The sequence below is a fragment of the Somniosus microcephalus genome, unplaced genomic scaffold, assembly GCF_052327205.1.
Source record: "Somniosus microcephalus isolate GS21.2 unplaced genomic scaffold, FLI_Smic_1.0 unresolved_chr4, whole genome shotgun sequence".
Taxonomy (NCBI): Eukaryota; Metazoa; Chordata; class Chondrichthyes; order Squaliformes; family Somniosidae; genus Somniosus; species Somniosus microcephalus.
In genome coordinates, this window is record NW_028225182.1 from 32,867,930 (window position 1) to 32,885,263 (window position 17,334).

A 17,334-nucleotide genomic window follows, 5' to 3' on the forward strand; every position below is an offset into this window, starting at 1 on the left:
GTGCAGTGCTCCCTCAGTACCGCCACTCCAACAGTGCAGTGCTCCCTTAGTACTGCCCCTCTGACAGTGCAGCACTGACTCAGTACTAACCCTCTGGCAGTACAGCGCTCCCTCAGTACTGCCCCTCCGACAGTGCAGCGCTCCCCAAGTAGCGCCCCTCCGACAATGCAGCGCTCCCCCAGTACCACCACTCCGACAGTGCAGCGCACCCTCAGTACCAACCAACCCTCCGACAGTGCAGTGCCCCCTCAGTACCACCACTCCGATAGTGCAGCCCTCCCTCAGTACCGCACTTCCGACAGTGTAGCGCTCCCTCAGTACCGCCCCTCCGAGAGTTCAGCACTCCCTCAGAACTGCCCCTCTGACAGTGCAGCGCTCCCTCAGTACCGTCCCCTCCGACAGTGCAGTGCTCCCTCAGTACCACCACTCCGACAGTACAGCGCTCCCTCGGTACCACAGCGCTCCCTCAGTACCGCCCCTCCGACAGTGCGGCGCTCCCTCAGTACTGCCCCTCTGACGGTGCAGCGCTCCCTCAGTACTGCCCCTCCAACAGTGCAGCGCGCCCTCAGTACTGCCCCTCCGATTGTGAAGTGCTCCCTCAGTACTGACCCTCCGACAGTGCGGCGCTCCTTCAGTACTGCCCCTCCGACAGTGCGGCGCTCCCTCAGTACCGCCACTCCGACAGTGCAGTGCTCCCTCAGTACTGCCCCTCTGACAGTGTGGCGCTCCCTCAGTACTGCCCCTCCGATTGTGAAGTGCTCCCTCAGTACTGACCCTCCGACAGTGCGGCGCTCCTTCAGTACTGCCCCTCCGACAGTGCGGCGCTCCCTCAGTACCGCCACTCCGACAGTGCAGTGCTCCCTCAGTACTGCCCCTCTGACAGTGTGGCGCTCCCTCAGTACTGCCCCTCCAACAGTGCGGCGCTCCTTCAGTACTGCCCCTCCGACAGTGCGGCGCTCCCTCAGTACCGCCACTCCAACAGTGCAGTGCTCCCTTAGTACTGCCCCTCTGACAGTGCAGCACTGACTCAGTACTACCCCTCTGGTAGTACAGCGCTCCCTCAGTACTGCCCCTCCGACAGTGCAGCGCTCCCCAAGTAGCGCCCCTCCGACAATGCAGCGCTCCCCCAGTACCACCACTCCGACAGTGCAGCGCACCCTCAGTACCAACCAACCCTCCGACAGTGCAGTGCCCCCTCAGTACCACCACTCCGATAGTGCAGCCCTCCCTCAGTACCGCACTTCCGACAGTGTAGCGCTCCCTCAGTACCGCCCCTCCGAGAGTTCAGCACTCCCTCAGAACTGCCCCTCTGACAGTGCAGCGCTCCCTCAGTACCATCCCCTCCGACAGTGCAGTGCTCCCTCAGTACCACCACTCCGACAGTACAGCGCTCCCTCGGTACCACAGCGCTCCCTCAGTACCGCCCCTCCGACAGTGCGGCGCTCCCTCAGTACTACCCCTGTGACGGTGCAGCGCTCCCTCAGTACTGCCCCTCCAACAGTGCAGCGCTCCCTCAGTACTGCCCCTCCAACAGTGCAGCGCTCCCTCAGTACTGCTCCTCCGATTGTGAAGTGCTCCCTCAGTACTGACCCTCCGACAGTGCGGAGCACCTTCAGTACTGCCCTCCGACAGTGCAGCACTCCCTCAGTACCGCCCCTCCGACAGTGCAGCGCTACCACAGTGCCGCCCCTCAGACCGTGCGGAACTCACTCAGAAATGCTCCTCCGACAGTAAAGCGCTCCCTCAGTACTGCCCCTCTGACAGTGCATTGCTCCCTCAGTACTGCCCCTCCGACAGTGCAGTGCTCCCTCGGTACAGCCCTTCCGACAGTGCAGCGCTCCCTCAGTACTGCACCTCCGACAGTGCAGCGCTCCCTCAGTGCTGCCCCTCCAACAGTGCAGCGCTCCCTCAGTACTGCCCCTCCGATTGTGAAGCGCTCCCTCAGTACTGCCCCTCCGACAGTGCAGCGCTCCCTCAGTGCTGCCCCTCCGACAGTGCAGTGCTCCCTCAGTACTGCCCCACCAATTGTGAAGCGCTTCCTCAGTACTGCGCCTCTGACAGTGCGGCGCTCGCTCAGTACAGTCCCTCCGACAGTGCGGCGCGCCCTCAGTAATACCCCTCTGACAGTGCGGCGCTCCCTCAGTTCTGCCCCTCCGACAGTGCAGCGCTCCCTCAGTACTGCCCCTCTGACAGTGCGGCGCTCCCTCAGTACAGTCCCTCCGACAGTGCGGCGCTCCCTCAGTACTACCCCTCTGACAGTGCGGCGCTCCCTCAGTATTACCCTTCAGACAGTGTGGCGCTCGCTCAGTACTGACCTTCCAACAGTGCAGCGCTCCCTTAGTACTGCCCCTCCGACAGTGCAGCGCTCCCTTAGTACTGCCCCTCTGACAGTGCAGCACTCCCTCAGTACTGCCCCTCCGACAGTGCGGCGCTCCCTCAGTACTGCCCCTCCGACAGTGCAGCGCTCCCTCAGTACTGCCCCTCCGACAATGCAGCGCTCCCCCAGTACCGCCACTCCGACAGTGCAGCGCACCTTCAGTACCAACCAACCCTCCGACAGTGCAGCGCTCCCTCAGTCCCGCCCCTCCGACAGTGCAGTGATCCCTCAGTGCCACCACTCCGATAGTGCAGCCCTCCCTCAGTACCGCACCTCCGACAGTGCAGTGCCCACTCAGTACCACCACTCCGATAGTGCAGCCCTCCCTCAGTACCGCACTTCCGACAGTGTAGCGCTCCCTCAGTACCGCCCCTCCGAGAGTTCAACGCACCCTCAGAACTGCCCCTCTGACAGTGCAGCGCTCCCTCAGTACCGCCCCTCCGACAGTTCAGTGCTCCCTCAGTACCACCACTCCGACAGTACAGCGCTCCCTCGGTACCACAGCGCTCCCTCAGTACCGCCCCTCCGACAGTGCGGCGCTCCCTCAGTACTACCCCTCTGACAGTGCAGCGCTCCCTCAGTGCTGCCCCTCTGACAGTGCAGCGCTCCCTCAGTACTGCTCCTCCGATTGTGAAGTGCTCCCTCAGTACTGACCCTCCGACAGTGCGGCACTCCCTCAGTACCGCCCCTCTGACAGTGCAGCGCTACCACAGTGCCACCCCTCAGACAGTGCGGAACTCACTCAGAAATGCTCCTCCGACAGTACAGCGCTTCCTCAGTACTGCCCCTCTGACAGTGCATTGCTCCCTCATTACAGCCCCTCCAACAGTGCAGCGCTCCCTCGGTACTGCCATTCCGACAGTGCAGCGCTCCCTCAGTACTACCCCTCCGACAGTGCCGCGCTCCCTCAGTACTGCCCCTCTCAAAGTGCATCGCTCCCTCAGTACTGCCCCTCCGACAGAGCAGCGCTCCCTCAGTACTGCCCCTCCGACAGTGCAGCGCTCCCTCAGTGCTGCCCCTCCGACAGTGCAGCGCTCCCTCAGTACTGCCCCTCCGACAGTGCAGTGCTCCCTCAGTACTGCCCCTCCGATTGTGAAGCGCTTCCTCAGTACTGCCCCTCCGACAGTGCAGCACTCCCTCAGTACTGCCCCTCCGATTGTGAAGTGCTCCCTCAGTACTGACCCTCCGACAGTGCGGAGCTCCCTCAGTACAGTCCCTCCGACAGTGCGGCGCTCCCTCAGTACTACACCTCTGACAGTGCTGCGCTCCCTCAGTTCTGCCCCTCCGACAGTGCGGCGCTCCCTCAGTACTACCCCTCAGACAGTGCGGCGCTCGCTCAGTACAGTCCCTCCGACTGTGCGGCGCTCCCTCAGTAATACCCCTCTGACAGTGCGGCGCTCCCTCAGTACAGTCCCTCCGACAGTACGGCGCTCCCTCAGTACTACCCCTCTGACAGTGCGGCGCTCCCTCAGTACTACCCCTCAGACAGTGCGGCGCTCGCTCAGTACTGACCCTCCGGTTGTGAAGCGCTTCCTCAGTACTGCCCCTCTGACAGTGCGGCGCTCCCTTAGTACTGCTCCTCCGACAGTGCAGCGCTCACTTAGTACTGCCCCTCTGACAGTGCAGCACTCCCTCAGTACTGCCCCTCGGACAGTGCGGCGTTCCCCCAGTACTGCCCCTCCGACAGTGCAGCGCTCCCTCAGTACTGCCCCTCCGACAGTGCAGTGCTCCCTCAGTACTGCCCCTCCGACAGTGCAGCGCTCCCTCAGTACTGCCCCTCCGACAGTGCAGCGCTCCCTCAGTACGGTCCCTCCGACAGTGCAGCGCTCCCTCAGTAAAGACCCTCCGACAGTGCAGCGCTCCCTCAGTACTGCCCCTCCGACAGTGCGGCGCTCCCTCAGTACGATCCCTCCGACAGTGCGGCGTTCCCTCAGTACTGACCCTCCGACAGTGGGCACTCCCTCAGTACTGCCCCTCCGACAGTGCAGTGCTCCCTCAGTACTGCCCCTTCAATTGTGATGCGCTCCCTCAGTAATGCCCCTCCGACAGTGCGGCGCTCCCTCAGTACTGCCCCTCCGACAGTGCAGCGCTCCCTCAGTAAAGACCCTCCGACAGTGCGGCGCTCCCTCAGTACTGACCCTCCGACAGTGGGCACTCCCTCAGTACTGCCCCTCCGACAGTGCAGTGCTCCCTCAGTACTGCCCCTTCAATTGTGATGCGCTCCCTCAGTAATGCCCCTCCGACAGTGCGGCGCTCCCTCAGTACATGCTATTCCGACAGTGCGGCGCTCCCTCAGTACTGCCCCTCTGACAGTGCGGCGCTCCCTCAGTACGGTCACTCCGACAGTGCGATGCTCCCTCAGTACTGACCCTCCGACAGTGCAGCGCTCCCTCAGTACTGCCCCTCCAACAGTGCAGCGCTCCCTCAGTACTGACCCTCCGACAGTGCAGCGCTCCCTCAGTACTGCCCCTCCGACAGTGCGGCGCTCCCTCAATACGGTCCCTCCGACAGTGAGGCGCTCCCTCAGTACAGTCCCTCCGACAGTGCGGCGCTCCCTCAGTACTGACCCTCCAACAGTGGGCGCTCCCTCAGTACTGCCCCTCCGACAGTGCAGTGCTCCCTCAGTTCTGCCCCTTCAATTGTGATGCGCTCCCTCAGTAATGTCCCTCCGACAGTGCGGCGCTCCCTCAGTACATGCTATTCCGACAGTGCGGCGCTCCCTCAGTACTGCCCCTCTGACAGTGCGGCACTCCCTCAGTACTGCCCCTCTGGCAGGGCACTGCTCCCGCAGTACTGCCCCTTCAATTGTGATGCGCTCCCTCAGTAATGTCCCTCCGACAGTGCGGCGCTCCCTCAGTACATGCTATTCCGACAGTGCGGCGCTCCCTCAGTACTGCCCCTCCGACAGTGCAGCGCTCCCTCAGTACTGCCCCTCCGACAGTGCGGCGCTCCCTCAGTACTGCCCCTCCGACAGTGCGGCGCTCCCTCAGTACGGTCACTCCGACAGTGCAGCGCTCCCTCAGTACTGCCCCTCCGACAGTGCAGCGCTCCCTCAGTACTGCCCCTCCGACAGTGCGGCGCTCCCTCAGTACTGCCCCTCCGACAGTGCAACGCTCCCTCAGTACTGCCCCTTCGACAGTGCGGCGCTCCTTCAGTACTGCCCCTCCGACAGTCCGGCGCTCCCTCAGTACTGCCCTTCCGACAGTGCAGCGCTCCCTCAGTACCGCCCCTCCGACAGTGCAGCGCTCCCTCAGTACCACCCCTCCGACAGTGCAGCGCTCCCTCAGTACTGCCCCTCCGACAGTACAGCGCTCACTCAGTACTGCCCCTCCGACAGTGCAGCACTCCCTCAGTACTGCCCCTCCGACAGTGCAGCGCTCCCTCAGTACTGCCCCTCCGACAGTGCAGCGCTCCCTCAGTACTGCCCCTCCGACAGTGCGGCGCTACCTCAGTACTGCCCCTCCGACAGTGCAGCGCTCCCTCAGTACTGCCCCTCCGACAGTACGGCGCTCCCTCAGTACTGCCCCTCCGACAGTGCGGCGCTCCCTCAGTACTGCCCCTCCGACATTGCGGCGCTCCCTCAGTACTGCCCCTCCGACAGTGCAGCACTCCCTCAGTACTGCCCCTTCGACAGTGCGGCGCTCCCTCAGTACTGACCCTCCGACAATGCAATACTCCCTCAGTGCTGACCCTCCCACAGTGCAGCACTCCCGCAGTACCACCCCTCCGACAGTGCAGCGCTCCCTCAGTACTGCCCCTCTGACAGTGCAGCGCTCCCTCAGTACTGCCCCTCCGACAGTGCAGCGCCCACTCAGTACTGCCCCTCCGACAGTGCAGCACTCCCTCAGTACTGCCCCTCCGACAGTGCGGCGCTCCCTCAGTACTGCCCCTCCGACAGTACGGCGCTCCCTCAGTACCGCCCCTCCGACAGTGCGGCGCTCCCTCAGTACTGCCCCTCCGACAGTGCAGCACTCCCTCAGTACCACCCCTCCGACAGTGCAGCGCTCCCTCAGTACTGCCCCTCTGACAGTGCAGTGCTCCCTCAGTACTGCCCCTCCGACAGTACAGCGCCCACTCAGTACTGCCCCTCCGACAGTGCAGCACTCCCTCAGTACTGTCACTCCGACAGTACGGCGCTCCCTCAGTACTGCCCCTCCGACAGTGCAGCGCTCCCTCAGTACTGCCCCTCCGACAGTACGGCGCTCCCTCAGTACTGACCCTCCGACATTGCGGCGCTCCCTCAGTACTGCCCCTCCGACAGTGCGGCGCTCCCTCAGTACTGCCCCTCCGACAGTGCGGCGCTCCCTCAGTACTGACCGTCCGACAGTGCGGCACTCCCTCTGCACTACACTGGGAGCGTCGGCCTGGATTATGTGCTCAAGTCTCTGAAGTGGGGACTGGAACCCACGACCTCCTGTCTCAGAGGCGAAAATGTTGTAATGTGGATAACACTGAGCCCCCGAGCCAGGACTTGCACTTAAATTAAATTTGAAGGTTGCAGCCTCGAAAATCGGTCACAACTTTTGACAGGAGTTTTTCCCATTTATTCCTTCTTGGGATGTGGGCGTCGCTGATTGCCCATCCCTAGCTGCCCTGGCTACAAGCGAGTGGCTCGCTGGGCCACTTCAGAGGTGCACGTGTCAGCCACGTTGGTGTCGGACTGGCCCAGAGATAGGCCCAGACCGGGTAAGGACTGCGGGTTTCCCTTCCCTGAAGGGCCATCAATGAACCAGTTGAGTTTTTACTGCAATCCGACAGCTTCACTCTTTGAGACCAGCTTTTTAATTTCCTGAATTTTAAAACTGAATTGAAATTCTCAAACTGCCCGCAGCAAGGTTTGAACTACACTTTGGATTATTATTCCAGGTCTCTGGATTTATTAGTGCAGGAACATAACCAGTACGCCACCGCGCCTGTCCGCTGGGACAGCAACGCTCTCCGCCAGGACCTGGATACCATGGGTCGCGACCTTAGGCCAGGGGTTCTGGGACGTGGACGGCAGGTCGTTGACCTGCGGGAGGAGGTTAAGGGGGGGGGGCCTCATTCGGGACCCGGTGAGGCGTCAGCCGGACATCTTCAACCGCAGGCTGAGGTGACTGCCAGCGGGTGGGGTCGAGGGGGTCTACAGGTCAGGATCGGGGCCTATACACAACCGCCCCCCCCCCCCGCCACCTCAAAGATCAGGGGAGTCCCATTAAAAAGAAAACACTGACCAGTGGCTCCCGTGATCACAGATGGGAGCCGGTGGTGGGGTGGGGCGGGGAGCGTCCTCCCCACAGGTCCGATCCCGATCTCACTCACCTTCTGCACGCGCTTTCCCTGGATCGGGAGCAGGAACCCTGGATGATTATCCACCTTATCCAAACCCCCGTAAATACCTGTAGCCGTCCCCGTGCTGAGGTCCATTCACTGCAGGCCAGGACTCGACCCTGGTCACGTCCAGGTCTGTGGGGCCCACTCCATGGCTGGGCCAGGCATTAACCAACCAATTCTATTCCAATGTATTTTCTGGCGCAGCCCTTCCCCCCCTTTAAGAGGCTTTCTTTCCCATGACAAAAAACCGTCCCTTTATTCAACGCGCTGAAATGCCGAGTCTATTTTTATCTCAAATCTGGTGGAGAGATTGATTAAAAGGGTCGCTACTTCTCAGCTGACTGCTCAGCAGATGAAGCCCCAATCATCCCCCTTGCGTAGAGACGGACCCCTTTTAATTAAAGGCGCACACACACCTGTATTGGCTGGCAGTCTCCCACTTGCTTATTTATCAGAATGTGTTCTCCAAACCCCCACCTCCATCTCACCAGGAACAGCGAATGCCCCACTGTTCTGACAAGTGTATAAAATTATGAGGGGCATAGACAAAGTGGATAGAAAGGGCCTATTTCCCTTAGCAACAACCAGGGGGCACAGATTTAAAGTATTTGGTGGAAGGTTTAGTGGGGATTTGAGGGGAAATTTCTTCACCCAGAGGGTGGTGGGGGTCTGGAACTCACTGCCTGAAAGGGTGGTCGAAGCAGGAACCCTCACCACATTTAAAAAGTACTTGGATGTGCACTTGGGATGCTGTAACCCGCAGGGCTACGGACCAAGAGCTGGGAAGTGGGATTAGGCTGGAGAGCTCTTTGTTGGCCGGCGCGGACACGATGGGCCGAATGGCCTCCTTCCATGCTGTAATGTTCTATGATTCTACCTATGATTCTATGAAGATGGGGGTGAGGTGGGGGGCAACAGGAGGCACCATTTTGCGATAGCGGATAACGCAGCCTCGACGTTCCAGATTGTCCGCACCATTTCGGTGACGATATTGCAATAACGGCACCCCTCCCCGCCCCCGCCCACCCCCACCAACTTCTTTTGCCCCGCGCCCCTTCCACCTTGGAGGCAGTGCAGAGAAGGTTCATTAAGTTGATTCCTGGGATGAAGGGGTTGACGTATGAGGAAAGGTTGAGCAGGTTGGGCTGATACTCATTGGAGTTTAGAAGAATGAGGTGATCTTATTGAAACATATAAGATTCTGAGGGGGGTTGACAGGGTGGATGCTGAGAGGATGTTTCCCCTAGTGGGGGTATCTAGAACTAGGGGGCATAGTTTCAGAATAAGGAATCGCCCTTTTAAGACGGAGATGAGGAGGAATTTCTTCTCTCAGAGGGTCGGGAATCTTTGGAATTCTCTTCCCCAGAGAGCTGTGGAGACGGAGTCAGTGAATATATTCAAGGCGAAGATTGACACATTTGAACTACAGGGGAGTCCAGGGGTTCGGGGGAGAGAGCGGGAAAGTGGTGTTGCGGCCAAGATTGGATCAGCCATGATCTTATTGAATGGCGGAGCAGGCTCGAGGGGCCGATTGGCCGACTCCTGCTCCTGTTTCTTATGTTCTTATGTCCACCTGATAGCAAAATGGAAGTATCTGCATTGAGGGATTGACACATGGCGTCGACCTTTAACCTCGCCTTCCGACAGAGCCAATTCCATTACCAAGCCCGCTTAACCAGCCTAAAGCCCTGGTGGTGAAAGATTAATTAAGATTCGGGACGGCTGAACAATAAAAAGGTAGGTCTATCTCCTGTTTCAGTTTTATCCTCGATATAGATTTAAAGGCACACACATTACCAGGTGGTTTCCTCGGTAACGCTGCATCAGAAGCCTCTACAATTCCAACAACATCAGCATTAGAAAGGACTTGCATTTCTACAGCGCCTATCACGTCCTCAAGACACCCCCAAAGCGCTTTACAGCCAATGAAGTACTTTGGAATTGTAATGCAGGAAGCACGGCAGCCAATATGCGCACAGCAAGCTCCAACAAACAGGGATGTGATACCGACCCAGATAATGTTTTTTTAAGTGATGTTGGTTGAGGGATAAATATCGGCCCCAGGACACTGGGGAGAACTCCCCGCCCCCCCCCCCTGCTCTTCTTCCAATAGTGTTACAGGGTCTTTTACGTCCACCTGAGAGAGCAGACGGGGCCTCGATTTAATGTCTTCACTGAAAGACGGCACCTCCGACAGTGCAGCCCTCCCTCAGAAACATAGAAGATAGGAGCAGGAGTAGGCCATTCGGCCCCTCGAGCCTGCTCCGCCATTTAATGAGATCATGGCTGATCATCCAAATTCAGTACCCTGTCCCTGCCTTCTCCCCATATCTCTTGATCCCTTTAGCCTTAAGAAATATATCGAACTCCTTTTTGAATATATTTAATGAATTGGCCTCAACTGCCTTCTGTGGTAGAGAATTCCACAGGTTCACCACTCTCTGGGTGAAGAAATTCCTCCTCATTTCTGTCCTAAATGGCTTATCCCTTATCCTTAGACTGTGAGCCCGCAGCACTGCACCGGGAGCGTCGGCCTGGATTTACGTGCTCAAGTCTATGGGAGTGAGACTTGATCCCACAGACCTTGTGTCTCAGAGGTGAAAGCGCTGCCCTCTGAGCCACAGCTGGCACACATTGCAAAAATACTTAAATAAATGAATAGATACTTTTTTTTAAAAAAACAGTGCAACTTTCTCCAGCAACTCCGTTGACCGATGAAATCTGAAATGCCTCTCGGCAACGCTGCGGATTCCTGACTTTTCCATAACCCATTTCAGAGGAATGAAATCTCCTTTGAGGAAAAAACGTGTCACCCATGTCCTAACAACCCACGGGATATGGTGCTAAGGCGGGTAAGTGGAGTTGAGGTCACAGATCAGCCATGGCTTAATAGAACAGCAGCACAGGCTCCAGGGGCTGAATGGCCTCCTCCTGTTGCTCATGAGTGGCAGTTCGGACCTAAACTAGTCTCAAGGACGTTTTCAACTACCCAACCTCCTTAACTTTACGGGCATTGATAAATCCAAGGTAGGATTTCAGTTGACTAATCTTTTTTTGGTTTAAAGAAAGACTTGCATTTATATAGCCCCTTTTACAACCTCAGGACGTCCCACAGAGACCGCACCTTGAGTATTGTGTGCAGTTTTGGTCACCTTACCTGAGGAAGGATGTTCTTGCCATGGAGGAAGTGCAGCAAAGATTCACCAGGCTGATACCTGGGATGGCAGGAATGACGTATGAGGAGAGATTGGGTCGATTGGGCTTATACTCGCTGGAGTTTAGAAGAATGAGAGGGGATCTCATTGAAACTTATAAAATTCTGACAGGACTGGACAGACTAGATGCAGGAAGGATGTTCCCGATGGTCGGAGAGTCCAGAACCAGGGGTCACAGTCTAAGGATAGGGGGTAAGCCATTTAGGACAGAGATGAGGAGGAATTTCTTCACCCAGAGAGTGGTGAACCTGTGGAATTCTCTACATAGAAGGCAGTAGATGCCAATTCATTAAATATATTCAAGAAGGAGTTGGATATATTTCTTAAGGCTAAAGGGATCAAGGGATATGGGGAGAAAGCCGGGACAGGGTACTGAATTTGGATGATCAGCCTTGATCTCATTGAATGGCGGAGCAGGCTCGAGGGGCCGAATGGCCTACTCCTGCTCCTATCCTCTATGTTTCTATGTTTCTAAAGCGCGTTACGGCCAATGAAGTACTTTTTGAAGAGTTGTAATGTGGGAAACACGGCAGCCAATTTGTGCACAGCAAGCTCCCACAAACAGCAACGTGATAATGACCAGATCATCTGTTTTTAGTGATGTTGATTGAGGGATAAATATTGGGCCCAGGACACCGGGGAGAACTCCTCCCCAGCTCTTCTTCCAAAAGTGGCCTTGGGAACCTTGTACGTCCACCTGAGAGGGCAGACGGGGGACTCGGTTTAATGTCTCATCCGAAAGACGGCACCTCCGGCAGTGCAGCGCTCCCACAGTACTGCACCGGGAGTGTCACAGGCCTGGGATTTTTGCGCTCGAGTCTCTGGAGTGGGGACTCGAACCCACGACCTTCTGACTCAGAGGCGAGAGAGAGAGGGACGCCCACTGAGCCACTAGCTGACACATAAACCGTAAGGAAACCGTAAGCTTCCGCCAACCAGACGGAGAGGGTTTAAGATAAAAGGTCACGAACGAATGGCTTTCAATGAATGACAAACCGAGAGAGAAAAGATGCATCAGGAAAGAGGGAACGTGGGGGGATGAGATCAAATCGGGATGAATAGAAGAGGGGCGGGGAAGGGGAAGGGGAGGAAAAACCCCGCAGATCTCCATCAGCTCCTCCACGATCTAAGGCAGTTTGTAATAAGGAGCAGACTGGTCTTAGCAATCAGCAGCCCCAACACAAACACAGCGTATGGTGGCATGGTGGCTATGTTACTGGACTAATAATCTAGTCGGTCTAGACGAAAGCTGGCAAACGCATAGTTCAAATCTCTTCAGCAACTAGAGAATTTAAATTGAATAGCTCGTAATGGTGACCCTGAAACTACTGGATTTTTCTAACAACCCATCTAGTTCACTAATGTACTTTAGGGAAGGAAATCTGCCATCTTTACCCGATCTGGGCCTACAAGGCAGGAGTCAGGAATACTCTCCACTTGCCTGGATGAGTGCAGCTCCAACAACACTCAAGAAGCTCGACACCATCCAGGACAAAGCAGCCCGCTTGATTGGCACCCCATCCACCACCTTAAACATTCACTCCCTCCACCACCGGCGCACCGTGGCTGCAGTGTGGACCATCTACAAGATGCACTGCAGCAACTCGCCAAGGCTTCTTCGGCAGCACCTCCCAAACCCGCGACCTCTTCCACCTAGAAGGACAAGGGCAGCAGTTGCATGGGAACACCACCACCTCCAAGTTCCCCTCCAAGTCACACACACCATCCCGACTTGGAAGTATATCGGCCGATCCTTCATCGTCGCTGGGTCAAAATCCTGGAACTCCCTCCCTAACAGCACTGTGGGAGCACCTTCACCACACGGACTGCAGCGGTTCAAGAAGGCGGCTCACCACCACCTTCTCAAGGGCAATTAGGGATGGGCAATAAATGCTGGCCTTGCCAGCGACGCCCACATCCCAGAAAAACGAATTTACAAACCCACAGCAATGTGGTTGACTCAGAGCAGCCCCTCTGAAATAAACCTAGCAAGCCATTCAGCGAAGGCGGCTCACCACCACCTTCTCGAGGGCAATTAGTGATGGGCAATAAATGCGGGACGCCCATGTCCCGTGAATGAATAAAAAATAACTTCTTCAATATTCAAAGAGTAATGAGTTTATGACCTAGCTGGATTATTCTGCAGAGGGAGGGTTAATATATATATATAACATTTTCCTTCTTGAGAATGATTTTTACTTCTTCGATCTCTCTGCCATCAATTTTGAAATGAGTTCTTTGAAAATACAGAGGAAAAAAACAGCAAAGCGGGCGAGATGAAGAGGGGCGGGAGAAGGCCCCTAAGGAGCCAGTTGGGCCGAATGGCCTGTCCCTGTGCTGTCCCATTCCATGTCATTCTACTTCTACATTACTGAACTTAAAGAAGGAGGGAAGGTCTTAGGACTGGGGAAAGTGAAATGAGAGGGCGCGTGAGGAAAGTAAGCGAGACGGGAAAACAGACAGAAAGAGATACAAAGAACCAGACGGAGAAAGAGAAAGTGAGAGCAGGTGAGGCGGAGGAAGAGAGACGGCGAGGGAGAGGCAGAAAGAGAGCAGGGGGGGACTGGGAAAGAGAAAGCAAGGGCAAGAGCAGGGTGAGAAAGAGCAGAGCAAATGCATGGGGGGTGGAATAGAGACAAAGATTGAGAGAGAGAATGAGGAGGGAGGGGAGAGGGAGAAAGGAGAGAGAAGGAAGGATAGAGGCAATTGAAGAGTGAGGGGATGGATTGGAGACAGGGCGCTGGAGAAAGGGAGAGGGATGGTAAAGAGCAACAGGAATCAAGGTAGAGGGTTGGAAAAGAGGTGGAATCAAGAAAGGATGGGGAAAAGTGTGAGGGCGGAGTAACAGCGGGATAGGGAAAGAGAGAGGGAATGGGGAGCTAGCGCGCAGGAGGCGAAAGAGCGAGGGAAAGAGGGAGGGGAGGAGAGGGAGGAATGCGGAAAAGGGAGGTATGGGAGGGAAAAGAGAGGGAGGGAAGGAGAAAGTGAGGGAGGGGTGGGGGAAAGCAGAAGGGATAGGGAAGAGTTAGAAGATAAAGAGCGTGGGATGAGGAGACGGGGTGAGGCGGAGAGGGGGAGACGGAGAGAGGGAGAGAGGGGCAGAGATAGAGGAATGGATAGGGGGGCATGGAGCGAGTGGGATCAAGAGGGGGAATGGGGATCGATAGAGAGGCGGATGGGGAGAGAGAGAGAGAGAGTGGGGTGGGGAGAGGGGGGATGGGGAGAGAGAGGGGGGATGGGGAGAGAGGGGGGGATGGGGAGAGAGAGGGGGGATGGGGAGAGAGAGGGGGGATGGGGAGAGAGAGAGGGGATGGGGAGAGAGAGGGGGGATGGGGAGAGAGAGGGGGGATGGGGAGAGAGAGGGGGATGAGGCAAGAGAGAGGGGGGATGGGGAGAGAGAGGGGGGGTGGGGAGAGGGGGGGGATGGGGAGAGAGGGGGGATGGGGAAAGAGGGGGATGGGGAGAGAGGGGGGGATGGGGAGAGAGGGGGGGATGGGGAGAGGGGGGGATGGGGAGAGAGAGGGGGGGATGGGGAGAGAGAGGGGGATGGGGAGAGAGAGGGGGGGTGGGGAGAGAGAGGGGGGGTGGGGAGAGAGAGGGGGGATGGGGAGAGAGAGGGGGGATGGGGAGAGAGAGGGGGGATGGGGAGAGAGAGGGGGGATGGGGAGAGAGAGGGGGGATGGGGAGAGAGAGGGAGGATGGGGAGAGAGGGGGGTGGGGAGAGAGGGGGGTGGGGAGAGAGGGGGGTGGGGAGAGACGGGGGGGTGGGGAGAGAGAGGGGGGATGGGGAGAGAGAGGGGGGATGCGGAGAGAGAGGGGGGATGGGGAGAGAGAGGGGGGATGGGGAGAGAGAGGGGGGATGGGGAGAGAGAGAGGGGGGATGGGGAGAGAGAGAGGGGGGATGGGGAGAGAGAGGGGGGATAGGGAGAGAGAGGGGGGATGGGGAGAGAGAGGGGGGATGGGGAGAGAGAGGGGGATGGGGAGAGAGAGGGGGATGGGGAGAGAGAGGGGGGGATGGGGAGAGAGGGGGGATGGGGAGAGAGGGGGGGATGGGGAGAGAGAGGGGGGATGGGGAGAGAGAGGGGGGATGGGGAGAGAGAGGGGGAAAGTGGTGTGATGGGCAAGAACAAGGGAGAGGAATATGGAGTGGGATAGAGGAAGAGGAACGGAGAGAGGGATAGAGTGAGAAGATAAGGAGAGAGGGGTGAGAGAGATGTGGAGAGAAGGGGATAGCAATAGATGGCTGGGGAAAGGTCAGGGAGAGAGAGGGGGAGATCAATTGGGAAGAAAGGATGGAGTGCGAGGGGCAACAAGGGAGGGGTTGGGATTCAGGGGACCAAGGGATGAGAGAGGAATGGAGAGATGGAGAGGAATAAGAGAGAGGGGTTGAGAGAATGGAGGAGTGGAGGGAGAGAGGAATGGGAACGATGTGAAGCTGAAGGATGGGAGAGGGATAGATAGGAGGGGATGAGAGAGGTTGATAGGGATGAGAGAGAGAGAGGAGGATAGAGAGATGGGAGAGAGCGAGAGAGGAGGGGGATGGAGAGAGCGGTCGATAGGAATGAGAGAGAGAGGATAGAAAGATTGGAGAGAGGGAGAGGGAGAGGAGGGGATGGAGAGAGAGAAGGATTGAGAGATGAAGAGAGGAAGAGAGAGAGGAGGGCGATGGAGAGAGAGGCCAATAGTGATGAGAGAGAAGGGAGAGAGGGAGAGTGAGAGAGAGTATAGATTGGAGAGAGGGAGAGAGGAGGGGGATGAGAGAGAGAAGGATAGAGAGATTGGAGAGAGGGAGAGAGGAGGGGGGTGAGAGAGAGAAGGAGAGAGGAGGGGGATGAGAGAGAGAAGGAGAGAGAGGTGGGAGAGAGTGAGAGAGAGAGGATAGAGAGATTGGAGAGAGGGAGAGAGAGAGGAGAGCGATGGAGAGAGAGGCCGATAAAGATGAGAGAGAGAGGGAAGGAGGGAGAGAGGGGGGAGAGCGATGGAGAGAGAGAGGATGAGAAGGAGAGAGAGATGGCAGAGAGGGAAAGAGGGAGAGAGAGATGGGAGAGAGGGGGAGAGAGGAGGGGATGGAGAGAGAGGCCGATAGGGATGAGAAGGAGAGAGGATGAGATGGGAGAGAGGGAGAGAGGAGGAGAGGGGGAGAGAGGAGGAGAGGGGGAGAGAGAGATGGGAGAGAGGGAGAGCGAGAGGGAGAGAGGAGGAGAGGGGGAGAGAGAGATGGGAGAGAGAGAGGGAGGGAGAGAGGGAGAGAGAGAGGAGAGCGATGAAGAGAGAGGCCGATAGGGATGAGAAGGAGAGAGGATGAGATGGGAGAGAGGGAGAGAAGGAGAGAGAGAGGGGGAGAGGGATGGGCAGAAAGATAATTCTTTTAAAAATCGAATGAAAGAAAGTGTAAAAACGAACTGAGACTCCAATCAGCGGAGCATGCAGATGAAAGCACAAATCAATCCCAAACCATCCCATCCCCTGCAAAATCCAAGAGTAAATAAAAGCGCTCACCTCGAATTCCTTCGGATCCGCGAGCCCTGGTGCTGACAGAGCTGAGAAGGTCCACAGATTTCCTCTCTCACACACACAGAGAGACACACGACGGTCGCTGGGGTCTTCGACTCAACTACAGATCTGCATCGGAGGAGAAAAAGCGAGGGGGCAGAACAACCATCTTACTGCAAGGAACACACTCCACCTCCCCCCGCCTTGCAGAAGCTACAGGCGTTGCTTTCCTTCAGGGTGGGTGGGTGGGGGGAGCGAAAGGGAGGGTCGAAATAACATGCCCCACAAATTAGATTTCAATTCTCAAACAACTGTGCAGTTGGCAAAAATATTTTCCAACCAAACCCCGTCAATCCAAATTGTTATATATATATATATTTATATGTTTTAAATCTTGCTGTTTGTTGAAAAAGCTGAATATGAAAAGATGGATTATATTTTTGTTCTTGCAGAGAATGGATGCTGGGGATCCAAGCGGTTGTCTTTCAATCAGCTCCAGCAATGAATCCTTCCTCTCTCTCTCTCTCTCTCTCACCCTCTCCCACTCTTCCTTGCTTCCTCCCCCCCCGCCTCTCTCTCCGGCAACCTGATGGGAAATAGACAGAATCGAGTCAGTTTCACAGGGCAGGCAGCCTGCATCAGCCTGACGTCATGCCAATTCCCCTTAAAGGTGAACTCGAACCGCTGTAATACATTTCAAAAAAAAAATCATTGGCAATGCCTCGACCTGATTTAAAGCCAGCATCCCGTATTTAAATCGATCGTTCAGATCGTCTTGGTTCGTGAATGGTTTCTTCAAGACCTGCATTCCCAGATCAGTGTATCTGTATGCCCAGATCAGTGTCCTCTTCTGGATGCACCCTAAAACAAAGAAAAAGTAACTAATGACATTTTAAATAAAACTTAACACTTGAATTAAAATTTTGTTGGCCGGGG

The 17,334-nt window shown here is 56.7% G+C and overlaps 1 protein-coding gene across 6 annotated transcripts in view; it reads right to left on the reverse strand.

Annotated features, from left to right (window-relative positions):
* LOC147090484 (neuroligin-1-like) overlaps nt 1-16,976 on the reverse strand; it is a 1,435,039-nt gene extending 1,418,063 nt beyond the window's left edge. For 4 of the 6 annotated variants that reach the window (XM_085977255.1, XM_085977256.1, XM_085977254.1 and 1 more), the window contains exon 1: nt 16,405-16,975. The gene's annotated coding sequence lies outside the window, so the exon portion shown is untranslated. Of the gene's footprint in view, nt 1-16,404 lie in introns of all 6 variants that reach the window. The other 2 variants (XM_085977252.1, XM_085977250.1) reach the window with 1 other exon arrangement.
* Between the last annotated feature and the right edge of the window lie 358 nt (nt 16,977-17,334).